Below are 13,052 nucleotides of genomic sequence, written 5' to 3' on the forward strand. Positions count from 1 at the left end.
GCACACCTGTCATCCTAGCTACTCGGGAGGCTGAGGCAGGAGAATCACTTGAACCCAGGAGGCGGAGGTTGCAGTAAGCCAGCTCACACCACTGCACTCCAGCCTGGGCAACAGAAAAACAAGGTGATAGCAGGGATTTTGTTAGCAACTAATGGTAAGGTGTATCGCCCTAGGGTCAATACACAATCAAGAAAACTATTGTGCCAAATGAACATAACAAGAGTCTCAAAGACAGATGCTATTCAAGTCGCTATGCTACAGATACAAAGGTAGCAAAGTAGCCACACAGTTTAGGAGGATTTCCAACAAAAACAGGTTTCTAATCAGCCAAAAAACACAACTGACTACAACCCCACACAGTGGAAGTTTCCAGTTTAAACAACTTGTTATTAGTTCATGAAGTCAACCAAGACAAGAGAAGAAAATAAAACATCAATACATGTTGCCACCAGATTTTAATTCCATCTTGATAATACAGCCCAGAAAAAGCAAAGAGAAAAGACGCCAGGTTCCAAGAAACATGGAAAATGCTAAGAGTGCTTCCCTTTGGGGACACTAAGGTCAAAAGTGACCCTCACAATTCATGGGCCAAGAGAACTTAAGTTCATGTGTGTTTGCTTTTTTCAAAACTCATTTGCAAAATGAAGATATAAAATAGGCCGGGGACGCCAGCTCAGGCCTGTAATCCTAGCACTTTGGGAGGCCGAGGCGGGCGGATCACCTGAGGTCAGGAGTTTGAGACCAGCCTGACCAACATGGAGAAACCCCGCCTCTACTAAAAATACAAAATTAGCCCGGCATGGTGGTGCATGCCTGCAATCCTAGCTGCTCAGGAGGCCGAGGCAGGAGAATCACTTGAACCCAGGAGGCGGAGGTTGTGGTGAGCCGAGATTGTGCCATGGCACTCCAGCCTGGGCAATAAGAGCAAAACTCCGTCTCAAAAAAAAGACATAAAATAATAATGCCTTATATATCTGTATGGTTTTATAGTTTATGAAATGTTTTCACACATATTTCGCTATCTCGAAAGGTCTTTGTCGTAACAACTCTGTAAACCAGGTAAGGTATATATTATTACCACCAATTTACAGATGAGGAAACAAGCTCCCTGGATGTAAGGGGCTTCTCCATAGTCATCCAGTCCTGTGGCCTTTCCACGGCTAATACCATCATTATTCCTGCTCAGAGGCGCAGGCTGGGATCACCTGAGGTGACTACTCTAGTGTAAAACAGACTCAGCTTGTGGCCACCAGAGGAGGCAGCCCAGAAGCTCACTGCCCAGCTCCCGCTGGGAAATCAAGGAAGATCAGGAAGGTTTTTTTCCCTCTGTGAGATCAAGCCCCCTCCCCTCAGGCCCCTGCAATCCAGGAAGTCCCTAGATCCAAATACAGAACACCATGGGCTTTCGTGCTTCCAGATTCCAAGAGGGACTTGGATCCCAAGGAGGCTGGGGGCATGGGAGGGAAAGAACAAAGGGAAAAGTCTAGGCTGCCCAGAACTTTTCATCTGGGCTCATTAGTGGTTTTCAGTCAAGGCCGAGGGGCTCCCCTGAACTCACTCCAGGAGGGGCTGTTTTCCAGGAAAAAACCTTTTTGCTGGCCCCCTTTTGCCAGGAGGGACACAAGTCCCAGGAACAGAGCTTGGCAGTGTCACCAGGTTCCCCGACCGGTGGCTCTGTTGACATTCCCAACACAAGCAAACCCCACAGACCCTTGTGGGGGCCAGGGGGCACATCCACTCTGCAAGGACCACCCTGAGAGCAGGCCGGGCTCAGAGTGAGTCAGAGCAAACAAGACACGAACAGTGGCTGTGAACTGCCTGGCCGCCCCTCGTCTTTGCTGCGGGTCTGAGGTCTAGGGTCTACGCCAGAAGCAGCCCCCAGGGCACCACCAGCTTATTTTCAACTGTCTGCACTTCCACCCTGGCCAGTCCATTCAAGCAAATCCAAGGTTTCTCCCTGACAGGTAAATCCTAGTTGTTCTTTGCCTCCCTACCATGTGTCTAACCACTAACTAGTCAACAGGCACCCCTAGCGTCCAGCACCCAAGCTCCCCAAAGTCTCCCCATTGCGTCCCTGCCCTGCTCAAGACCTTGCAGCAATCACAGAACACAGGTCTCAGGGGCTGCGGGTTCTCAGCCTTTTCATAGACCCCAAACCCACGAAGGATAACTCCATGAATAGCAGAGAGAGTCACTTGAACCCCATACCCCCAAATCCTAAGTGTGCTGCTGACCCTGCCAATGAAGGCATCTGAGGACATCGGTGCCCCTCACGAGACTCCTACCGAGAGCAGAAGGGGCAGGGGACGGTTACTAACTACCTCCCAGCACCAAGCTCAGTTTATTCACCACCTCACCTAACTGGCAACCATCCTGGGAAAGAACTGTCTCATCATCCCCAATTCATAAACTAGGAAACAGACTCAGAAAGGGCAAGTCACTTGCCCAGAGTTGCCCAGCCCAGGCATGGAGTGGGACGCTAACCCAGGGACACCTGGCCCCTGTGCCTGGCCTCCTCCCAGAACAATTGTGCCTGGGGTCCCTCGGAAGCCAGGCCAGCACTGGAGCTGGACCCTAACTGTCCCCACGAGATGAGTGTGATGTGGGGAGTGGAGAGGAATGCATTCCAGAGCGTTCAACAAATATTTGCCGGATGTTATCGGGTAGGCAGGAAGGCTGAGTGAGCCTTCCCAGTGTGGACCACATGGCCCGTCAAAAAGCAGGCACGTTACAACTCAAGATTTACTCCCTCAGCCCGCTACTGTCGGCAGCAAGCTTGCAGCCCATCAGCAATGGCAGAATGAGCTCTGACCGTCCTCAAACTCTGCTTCGCCCCAGCAATGCCAACCCTAATAGCAAAGAACCCATCTGGTAGCCTGGCTTCTCGGCAGCCCATGGGCACCCTCAGGCTGCAGGACCCAGGCACTCAGACTGCCCTGGAAATCTGCTCTGGAGGGTCACAAACATCACACCAGCTGGCAGGGAGGAATTCCACCCAACCAACTGCCCTCAGAACCTCACCCTGCCCGACTTTCAGGCCTTGGTGGGAGGGCAGGAGACAGTCACAGGCCAGTGGTGTCCACTTGAAGACTAGCAGAGGCCTGGCCACCAAGCCATAGTTCCTGCAAGAGGAAGAGAGAATGCATCCCGCCAGGGACACCCCCGCCTCCAAGGACCAAGGCTCCAGCCGAAGGTCAGAGCCCCCACTTGCTGGGCACCTCCCTCCCAGAACTTTTCATTAAGCAAGGCTGGGCTCTGCTCAGCCTGGCCAAGGACAGGGCTATTTGGTTTCCGCAACTCTGCTAGAATGACATGGGTTAGCAGCAGCGCCAAGATCAATACACGGGTTAGACCAGCAGGGAGAGCCGCAAAGGTCAGGATAAACAGTGGAGTTTCTATGAAAGCCCCCTCGCCCACCTGGGCAGGATAACCACATTCAATGATGGGGGGCCACAGGGCTGCAGCAGAGCTGCTGTTTCCACCTGTATCCTGTGCCCCTGGGGGCGTGTGTTTGTGTGTGTTTTCATGTGTGTGTATAACTGTGTTCAGTCAGGTTAATACTCAGACCTCTCCAGGATGCATGTGGGTTAAACCACCTTATCTATAATCCATATGCCTCATTTATGAATGGGGGATAGTGAAAAGCTGCTAAAAATTCAATAAGGGGCACGACAGCGGGATACCTGGGAGGCAGCCTATCAAACACAGCAGCCAGCATGCAGCCACTCCTCCCTACTCTGTCCTGGGGCTGTTAAACGGCCTCTTTGAAACTTTTTTTTTGAGACAGAGTCTCGCTCTGTTGCCCAGGCTGGAGTGCAACGGCGAGATCTCAGCTCACTGCAACCTCCACCTCCCAGGTTCAAGCAATTCTCCTGTCTCAGCCTCCCAAGTAGCTGGGACTCCAGGCGCCCGCCACCACAGCCGGCTAATTTTTGTATTTTTAGTAGAGATGGGGTTTTAGGTCAGGCTGGTCTTGAACTCTTGACCTCAGGTGATCTGCCCGCCTTGGACTCCCAAAGTGCTGGGATTACAGGCATGAGCCACCATGCCCGGAAGAAACTTTTTAAAACTGCCCATAATATAAAAGTTTTTGAACTCCCCCCATCATCCCTCCCCGCTTGCAAAATCAGTTTTCTCTTTCTTTTCGTGGTCCTTTCTGGACCTGGTTCATAGAAACACTTGATTTTTAACTATCATGCAGAGGACAGAGTTTCAGATTTTGTATTTTCCTTACTTACTATGACTATTTTCCTGTAGGGCTAGGATTTTGCTTGGTTTTTGTTTTCTGAGATGAAGTCTTGCTCTGTCACCCAGGCTAGAGTGCAATGGCACGATCTCAGCTCACTGCAACCTCCGCCTCCCGGGTTCAAACGATTCTCCCACCTCAGCCTCCCGAGTAGCTGGTATTACAGGCATCCGCCACCATACCCAGGTAATTTTTGTAGTTTTAGTAGAAATGGGGTTTCACCATGTTGGTCAGGCTGGTCTCAAACTCCTGACCTCAGGTGATCTGCCTTCCTCGGCCTCCCAAAGTGCTGGGCTTACAGGCGTGAGCCACCGCGCCCGGCCCTAGTGTACTACCACCTTGAGATACATTCCCAGAAGTGGAGTTATGGGAGCAAAGAACATACAAACATTTCTACAGTCCTGGGATGTCCCATCCAATTGTTTTCCAAATGGGCTGAATCGACATGCACTGCCATTTGAGCAGGATGTACATGTGAAAGCAACCAATCAGCATCATCTACCACTTAAACACACACACACTCACACACACACACACACACACACACACACACGAAAGATCTCCATGGCTCAGAAAGTCCCGAGCTCCTGTGGGAATGGGCAGGCCAGCAAGAGGTTCAGAAGGAAGCAAGCAGCTCTCGCCCCTGGAGATGAGATTGGATCAGGCTGAGGCCATCCCCCAGCGCTTTCCTTCCCGCCGGCTTCCTGCGGGTGCCAGTCCAACTCCAAGAAACCCAAGCAGTTGCCTTTTTAGGCCATAATCGAGCGGGACACAACCAGAGGCTAAATTAGGACTCTCAGGAAATGATGAAACTGAAAGTAAATAGGTTGACCAAAAACATCTTCTTTCAACCCAAAATGTAATGCCTCAATTATTTGCCTTCTCCCCTTCCCCGCAAACATCCATATGGATCTTTTATTTCTCCCTGTTTTCCCAGAGAATCCTCTCCCTCCCTCCCTCCGTTTCTCTTTTTACTTATTTGTGGGTTTGTCTGGAAAATGAACAGCTAGCACCTTAAAGACAGAATTTATTCTACTCTCAGATCTTTGGTCGAAACGTTGAGAGCATTTCCACTCCCAGACAACGAGGGCTGATGTAAACCTTTCCGTGGGCCAAGTTCTAGGCTGGGAGTGTCCAAGTCATCACCTGCACCATAAAACTGCATAGACCGAGGGCCTGCTAGTAAGCGCTGTGTGTTCTCACTCAATCCTTGCAATAATTTCATGAGGCACATACATACTCATTTTACAGGTGGGGGAAATGGGGCTCAGACAAGGCACAAAACCTAGAGTCAGACTCAGCCCCGTGTGGCTTCAATGCCCTGCTCCATTTCCCCCTTAGCTGCCTTCCTGGTGAGGTCAAGGGAGCTACAAGAAGCAAACAAACAGAGAACCCCCCTTATTAATTAAGCAGACATTGATAATGCCACCTCAAAGCTGTAAACCCCATCTCCCCATGCTGGCTTGCACAAGGGACTCCATCCTTCCAACCTAAATCGCTGGGTGCTAAAAGTAAGAAAGAAGGTGGGAGTGTGACCTTGGGTGAGCCATTTGAGTTCTCTGTGCCCAGTCTGCCAGGAGTTGACCTAACCAATCTCCAATGGCCTTGGGCACGCCAAGGCTTCAGTTCAGACACCCCAGCAGCCTCAGCCCAGACACTGGAAGCCCTATTCCAGCCTCACCACTGATGTATGCAAGCAGCCCCTCTGTTTGTTTGTTTTTTTCCATCCCCACCCCCATCCTGGAGAACACAGGTGAACATGTCCTTTCTCTTTCTACTTGCAGCCGTTGGTTTTGAGTTAAATAAAACTATCAACGTAGCTGGCTTCCATTGTTAAGAAAGATTCTTTGGGCCAAGCGTGGTGGCTCACGCCTGTAATCCCTGCACTTTGGGAGGCTGAGGCGAGTGGATCACCTGAGGTCAGGAGTTTGAGACCAGCCTGGCCAAAACAGTGAAACCCTGTCTCTACTTAAAATACAAAACTTAGCCGGGCGTGGTGGCGTGTGCCTGTAATCCCAGCTACTAGGGAGGCTGAGGCACAAGAATCGCTTGAACCCAGGAGGCAGAGGTTGCAGTGAGCCAAGATCGTGCCACTGCACTCCAGCCTGGGCAACAGAGTGAGACTCCATCTCAAAAAAAAAGATTCTTTGAAAGCAGCTGCTATAATAATGTAGAGTTTTTCAAGCTCATTTGATTCACTTATTCAATCAACTAATACATAGAGAATCCACATGCAAAAAAATCATGACAAAGGCTTAAAGATCTCAGGGGGTTTCTAATGAGGTCATGCGGCAGGACGGACATGCACCTAGGTGACTAGGTGGAGTGTCCACCTGGGCAGTGTGGTACAGTAGACAGAAAGCAAGCTCCTGGGCTTCCTTCTGTCCTGTTCACTGCTGAATCCAACACCCAAACGCAGTAAGCACCCGCTAGACAGATCTGCCATGTGGATGAATGCAGAAACTCCTTGCTGTGTGGCCTTGGGCCGGTGCCACCTCTCTGGCCTCAACTGTAAATACAGATAATATTTTATGCTGCCTTCCTGCCTCGCAGGGCTGCTTAATGCAGCATGTATTCCTTAAATGCACATAACAATGAGACAGGACACCTACCATAGTGGAACATTCATGCAGAGAGGAAGACCCACGTCAACAACCAGCTCCACCACAGACTCAATGAAGAAGAGGAGAGGAACATGCAACTTGCCGTGGGAACAAAGAGAAAGGGACACTTCCTTGGACACTCAATCGAGAGTGTCGTGGAGGATGTGACATTTAAACTGGGTCCTGGAAGATGGGTAGAATATTGGCAGGGAAGGGAAGAGATGGTGGAAAAGTATTTCGGGCCGAGGGAGAAAAGCAAGAGCCAACATACAGAAAGAAGGTATGGTCCCTTAATAACCACATACAAAACGATGCTACGGCACTATGGCTATCTGGGGCCAGAGAATCCTTTGTGGTGGGGCTATCCTGTGCCTTGTGGGGTATTCAGCAGCAGAGCAGCACCCCTGGCCTCTACCCACTAGATGCCAGTCACACCCTGTCCCCAGTTGTGACAACCAAATATGTCTCCAGACGTCACCAAAGGTGGAAATTGGGGGTTGCGGGGGAAGACAAATCACGCCCAGTTGAGCCCACTGATTGAAGGGGTTCGTATGAGCAAACGCAGCACTATGAAGCCAGACCTCTCAGTCATCATCCTCCCCCATCTCTGAAGTGCATGGGCCAAATCTCCTTAACAAAACAGAAATCCTCAGGGCAAAAGGATTCCCAGGACCCCATAAAAATGGCCACTATAGATGGCATTGTCACCAAGGAATGACAGCCCCTTGTAACATACTGTATTCTAAGAGATCTGACCTAGATTCTCCTGCTGGACTGTGCTTTAAAGATCCTGAATACCCAATTTAAAAGTAAACCAATCAACTGGGCAGAAAAGACTGATGTGCCTCCCCAGGCAGGCAAGAAGCACCTTCAGAACCTCCAACACGGCAGCCAGCCTGCGACTCATAAGCAAAGTCACCAGCATCAAAGGGTCCAGATGATTAACGGAAGACAAGCGGGAGCCCGCCACATTTTGGAGGTTGGGGGTGGAAGTTGTTGACACAGCTGTGCCAGCTCACCCCACCCTGGGAATCCCATCAAACGCTAATTTTTTGTTTTTTGGTTTTTTTTTTTTTTTTTGAGACAGTCTCTGTCACCCAGGCTGGAGTGCAGTGGTGTGATCTCAGCTGACTGCAACCTCCACCTCCCGGGTTCAAGCAATTCTCCTGCCTCAGCCTCCCGAGTACCTGGGATTACAGGTGCCCACCGCCGCACCCGGCTAATTTTTTGTATTTTAGTAGAGACGGGGTTTTGCCATATTGGGCAGGCTGGTCTAAAACTCCTGAGCTCAGGCAATCCGCCTGCCTCGGCCTCCCAAAGTGGTGGGATTACAGGTGTGAGCCACCACACCAGGCCCATTTATTGAATAGTTTTGGCAAATCAATCTGGATTAGACACAGGAAATCCATGGCTTCCACTACTGGGACAGCCAGATTATTTCCCGCCCAGAGCTCTTCCCCATACCCCTTCATATATTAATAAATATATTTAAACACCTACCAACAAGCCATCTCCACCTAGAGGACGCATCATCACACCTGAACTCCCCCACCTTCTCTCCCCAGACTCATACTCTCTTCTGGGTGTCCATCTCTGGGAGACACTATCCATCTGGTCACCCAAGACAGTCATCGTAAACTCCTCCCCAGCCCTCCGCCAACACCACTGCCCGTGCCCTGTTCCAGTCCAGGCCCACAGGCCCTCCCTTCTGGACTGCTCCAACTGCCTCCCTCCTGGCCTCCCCTGCCACTTCTACAGAACTCCTGATGACTCACAAATTCAAATTCCTATTTATATGACTTCCTATTTTATTGACATTACTTGGTCAGTTCAAAATGGTTCAACTGCTCCACACCTTCTCCAGAATAAAATCTGCATGGTAAGCACACCCTCTAGGACCCCATCCATTCATCTTGCCCCTGCCCTTCCTTTCTGCCACAGTGGTTCCCAGCGGCATATAATCAATTCCCCATTCACACTACACTCTGCTCAGGCCTCCAGGCCTTCAAAGAAGCCAGAGAAGTGTCCTTTGTACTAGGAACCCTCTCTGAGATCTCAGTTCAAACATTCCCTTCTCTAAAGACTTTTTGCAGCAAAAAGACGTTTCATATATATGTCCTTCCCGTCTGTGCTCTGTACTTGTTCCACCATAACCAAACAGCTAAATACTCATTATTTGTAGTTTTATTTGAGGACAGGAATTGGGTCTCATTCCTCAATTCCAAATGTCTGGCACAATGCCTGGCCCAGAGCAGGTGCTCAGTTAAAGTGTCCTGAATGAATAAATGAGAAACAAGGCCAAAATGAGGAAGAAAGACTTAACAGGGAAGGTCCCAAGAGGCTGGAAAATCCCCTTGGGCTGTGGCTGTGCAAAGAGGGACAGGGCTGGAGAGCTGAAGGTAACAGGAGAGCCAAGTTGAAACCACACACGCATGAGGGTTATAGCTACCTAATTTGTTACAAACGCCAAACCATTTATGGACTAATTTTTATATCCTTAAAACAAAAAGGGAAAGAATGCATACTGGGGATTTCAATCTACAAAGAGAAATAGGACTGAAGATAATTTACTGGTTTTGCATATAGTTCAACCATCTCTGTTTTCTAGAACCTTCTAGCACCCCCTGATTAACTAATGTAGAGGCACCTACCACCTACTATTAGTCCGACATACCAGAAAGAATCTTGGCTGGTATGGCCTCTGCTCTTGCTAGGATGCCATGAGAAGGTCATGTGCCCTCCTGGAATGCTATACCTCCATCTATCAAGTAGGTGCTGGGAACATCAACCTTTGGTATCAACTCAGAATTGAGAGACAGAAGTGGAAAAACCACAGCCATGTGAGGTCCTGGTTCTGCAAATCCCAAGGTAAATGCTTGTAATGCACCATGATGGGGTTTATGGCTTTGGGGCCAGACAGACCTGGGTTGGAGTCCCAGGTCCCCTACTCACAATTCCTGTGACCTTGAAGCTGCTAGCACCTCAATTTCCTAGCTTTAGAATGAGGACAAACAACAACACCACCACCACCTAACATCAGAAGAGTTGTAGCTCAAGTTCCCTGCGAGAACCGCATGATAGGAATTTCCCTCCCAACTCCTCTATCTTGTGATCCTGAGCTATTTAATCCCCATTCTTCCTAGGAATGACACCTGGGCACTCTGAAAATCAGTTACCAGGAGTCTAGTGACTCTTTCTGCAGGCTATGTCCATCCATAGAGAACAGTTCTCAGGGACGGTGACTATAAAGACAGCAATTTGCAGAGGGAAGAGGGTTTCATGGCCAAGTAAGGATGGAATGCCGCCTCCCTATGGCCCTCTTGCAATCACAATATACACAAAAGGTTGTGGGAAGCAGCCTGCAAAAAGAAATCTGCTTAACTTAGGCCGAGCATGGTGGCTCACGCCTGTAATCCCAGCACTTTGAGAGGCTGAGGTGGGTGGATCATGAGGTCAGGAGATAGAGACCATCCTGGCTAACACAGTGAAACCCTGTCTCTACTAAAAATACAAAACATTAGCAGGGCATGGTGGCGGGCGCCTGCAGTCCCAGCTACCCTGGAGGCTGAGACAGGAGAATGGCGTGAACCCGGGAGGCAGAGCTTGCAGTAAGCCAAGATCACACCACTGCACTCTAACCTGGGCAACAGTGTGAGACTCCGTCTCAAAAAAATAAAATAAAATAAAATAAAATAAATAAATAAATAAATAAATCTGCTTAACTTCATCCCAGGAATATCCTGCAGGAAAAATCTCTCTCCATGCTAGTCTGGAAAATGCTGGTCTGGTGAGATGGGCACAAAGCATGTGGCAGAAGAGCTGGATTTGAGTCTGGTGAGGTGCTGACCAGCTGTGCAATCCTGCAGGCACCACCCAGGCCTCGGCTTTCCCACCTGCAAGATATCCTATCTGCACACAGGAATGCACAAGGCCACTCTCTGCAATACACACCAGGGCTGTTAGAGCAGTTATCTACAGGGTGGGTCAGCAAAGTGGCTCCTCTGTCACCCAGGGCTAATAACCTACAGCAGCCTCGACCTAGGCCCTCACTCTCCCTAGGCTAACAAGGAGTGGGGGGCTCCTCCCAGCTGCCCAGGGCCCAGGAGGTAGGAGCTGAGGACTGCGGGTGGGCCCCTTCCCACCTCAGGAATGTTGTTTGCTTATAGAAGAAGCTGGAACTTGTTTCCATTAGCAATATTCCAACCCAAGCCTGTGTTGATGCTTAGCAGATAAGAAAACCAGAGAGGAACTTAGTGCCCAGACCCCAGAGCCTGCCCCATCTGCAGGCTCTGCCTTTGCCTCCTCGAAGCAGGCATGGAGGGGGGCTCAGGTGACTGCTGAAAGTCCAGGGAACACTGAAAGATGACGGCATTTGCCTGTCCAAGGGAGGGCCTGTGGTCACTTTCACTTTGCCTGGCACCCAAGGAAACTCAGGCTATCAAAAACACCAGTATTTCAAATCATGTTGTACACGATGGATATAAACAATTTTTGTCAACTTAAAAATTAAATGAACAATTTCTTTTAAAAAAAAAATGACACCAGATACCAGAATGTGGTACATAGATTCCCTCCTCCTGCATGGGAAGGGGTGGGGGCAATAGCTTGGGACAGGCTGGAGGGGATAAACTGGGGCAGCTAACCCAGGATCTTATCAGCCACTTAGGAATGTGGACTTTATTCTAGGGATAGTTGGGGAGGAGCAGAGGTGACATCAGATTTGTATTTTAAAGTAATTGGCTGGGGGTGCACGGTGGCTCAAGCCTATAATCCCAGCACTTTGGGAGGGCAAGGCAGGTGGATCACAAGGTCAGGAGTTCACGACCAGCCTGGCCAACATGGTGAAACTCCCGTCTCTACTAAAAATACAAAAATTAGTCGGGCGTGGTGGTGTGTACCTGTAATCCCAGCTACCTGGGAGGCTGAGGCCACGAATTGCTTGAACCCAGGAGGCAGAGGTTGCAGTGAGCCGAGATTCCACCACTGCACTCCAGCCTGGGGGACACAGCCAGACTCTGCCTCAAAAATAAAAAATAAAAAAAAAACAGAAATCATCCTCCCTTACCTGCAGGGAGGGGGCAGTGAGAAGTCAGTGGTTGGAAAATACTGGGGACTTGCAAGGAGGGAGCTTCCGATCTAAGAGAAGAAAAGACAGTTCCCTGACCAGGCTAGGTGGAGAGTGATTAAATGACACGAGAGGGACAAGTGCAACCACAGACTTTACCCTCTGATCTCCTACTCCATAGAGCCTGGCTCGAGGAGAGTCCTGGAATCACCGTCCTACGACAGTGAGAAGTGACTGAGCAATCCCAGGAGCTCCAGGGCCAGTGTTTCCAGAGCATCTTGGGCACAGATCTCATGCGGCACGTGTCACACGGACTACACAATAAAGTGTCCAATGGGGTGTCCTCCATTAAGATACCAACTTCAGGACCACAGAGACATGGCTTGGGGTCCTCAGCACAGAAACCATTTCTGAGTCACTCTGTTGCCCAGGCTGCAGTACAGTGGCACGATCTTGGCTCACTGCAACCTCTGCCTCCTGGATTCAAGTGATTTTCCCGTCTCAGCTGGGACTACAGGCGTGTGCCAGTGCACTCAGATAATTTTTGTATTTTAGTAGAGATGGGGTTTCACCATGTTGGCCAGGATGGTCTTGAACTCCTGACCTCAAGTGATCCACCTGCCTCAGCCTCTCAAAGCGCTGGGATTACAGGCATGAGCCACTACACCCAGCCTGAAACCATTTCTTAATGAATAAATCAATCAACCAGTGAGCCAGGGCAGAAAGCAGCAAAAGTTTGAGGCCAGCCCTGCCATCACCCCAGAATGACAGCCCGCCCAGCATGGATAGAAGTGTGCCCCCCACAGCCTTTATAACCCCACCCCAATGCCTTCCACCAGTGCCTCTCAACCATCTTTCCAGCCACACCTCTCTTGTCCACTGTTAGAACCCTCCATTCCAGTCACCAGAGCACACTCCCCAGAGCAGCCTTTGCTTCAGCTTTCACCCAGAGAAAAGCTGGAGGGCCCATCTCCCCAATTCTCCACAGACTGAGGGTCCCCAAAACCAAGTGGACATGCCATCTCCCCCAGGCAGCCTCTCCTAGTATGAATTACTCATAGTATGAATTACCCTAGTATGAATTACTCATCCTTCTCCCTCCTCCCCGACAGGCCCAGCGCAATCTGCCTTATACCAG

The 13,052-nt window shown here is 50.0% G+C and overlaps 1 protein-coding gene across 2 annotated transcripts in view; it reads right to left on the minus strand.

Moving 5' to 3' along the window:
- MYH9 (myosin heavy chain 9) overlaps positions 1–13,052 on the minus strand; it is a 105,064-nt gene that overhangs the window by 66,989 nt on the left and 25,023 nt on the right. The window lies entirely within an intron of this gene.

Source organism: Symphalangus syndactylus, chromosome 18 (genome assembly GCF_028878055.3).
Source record: "Symphalangus syndactylus isolate Jambi chromosome 18, NHGRI_mSymSyn1-v2.1_pri, whole genome shotgun sequence".
In the NCBI taxonomy this organism is placed as follows: Eukaryota; Metazoa; Chordata; class Mammalia; order Primates; family Hylobatidae; genus Symphalangus; species Symphalangus syndactylus.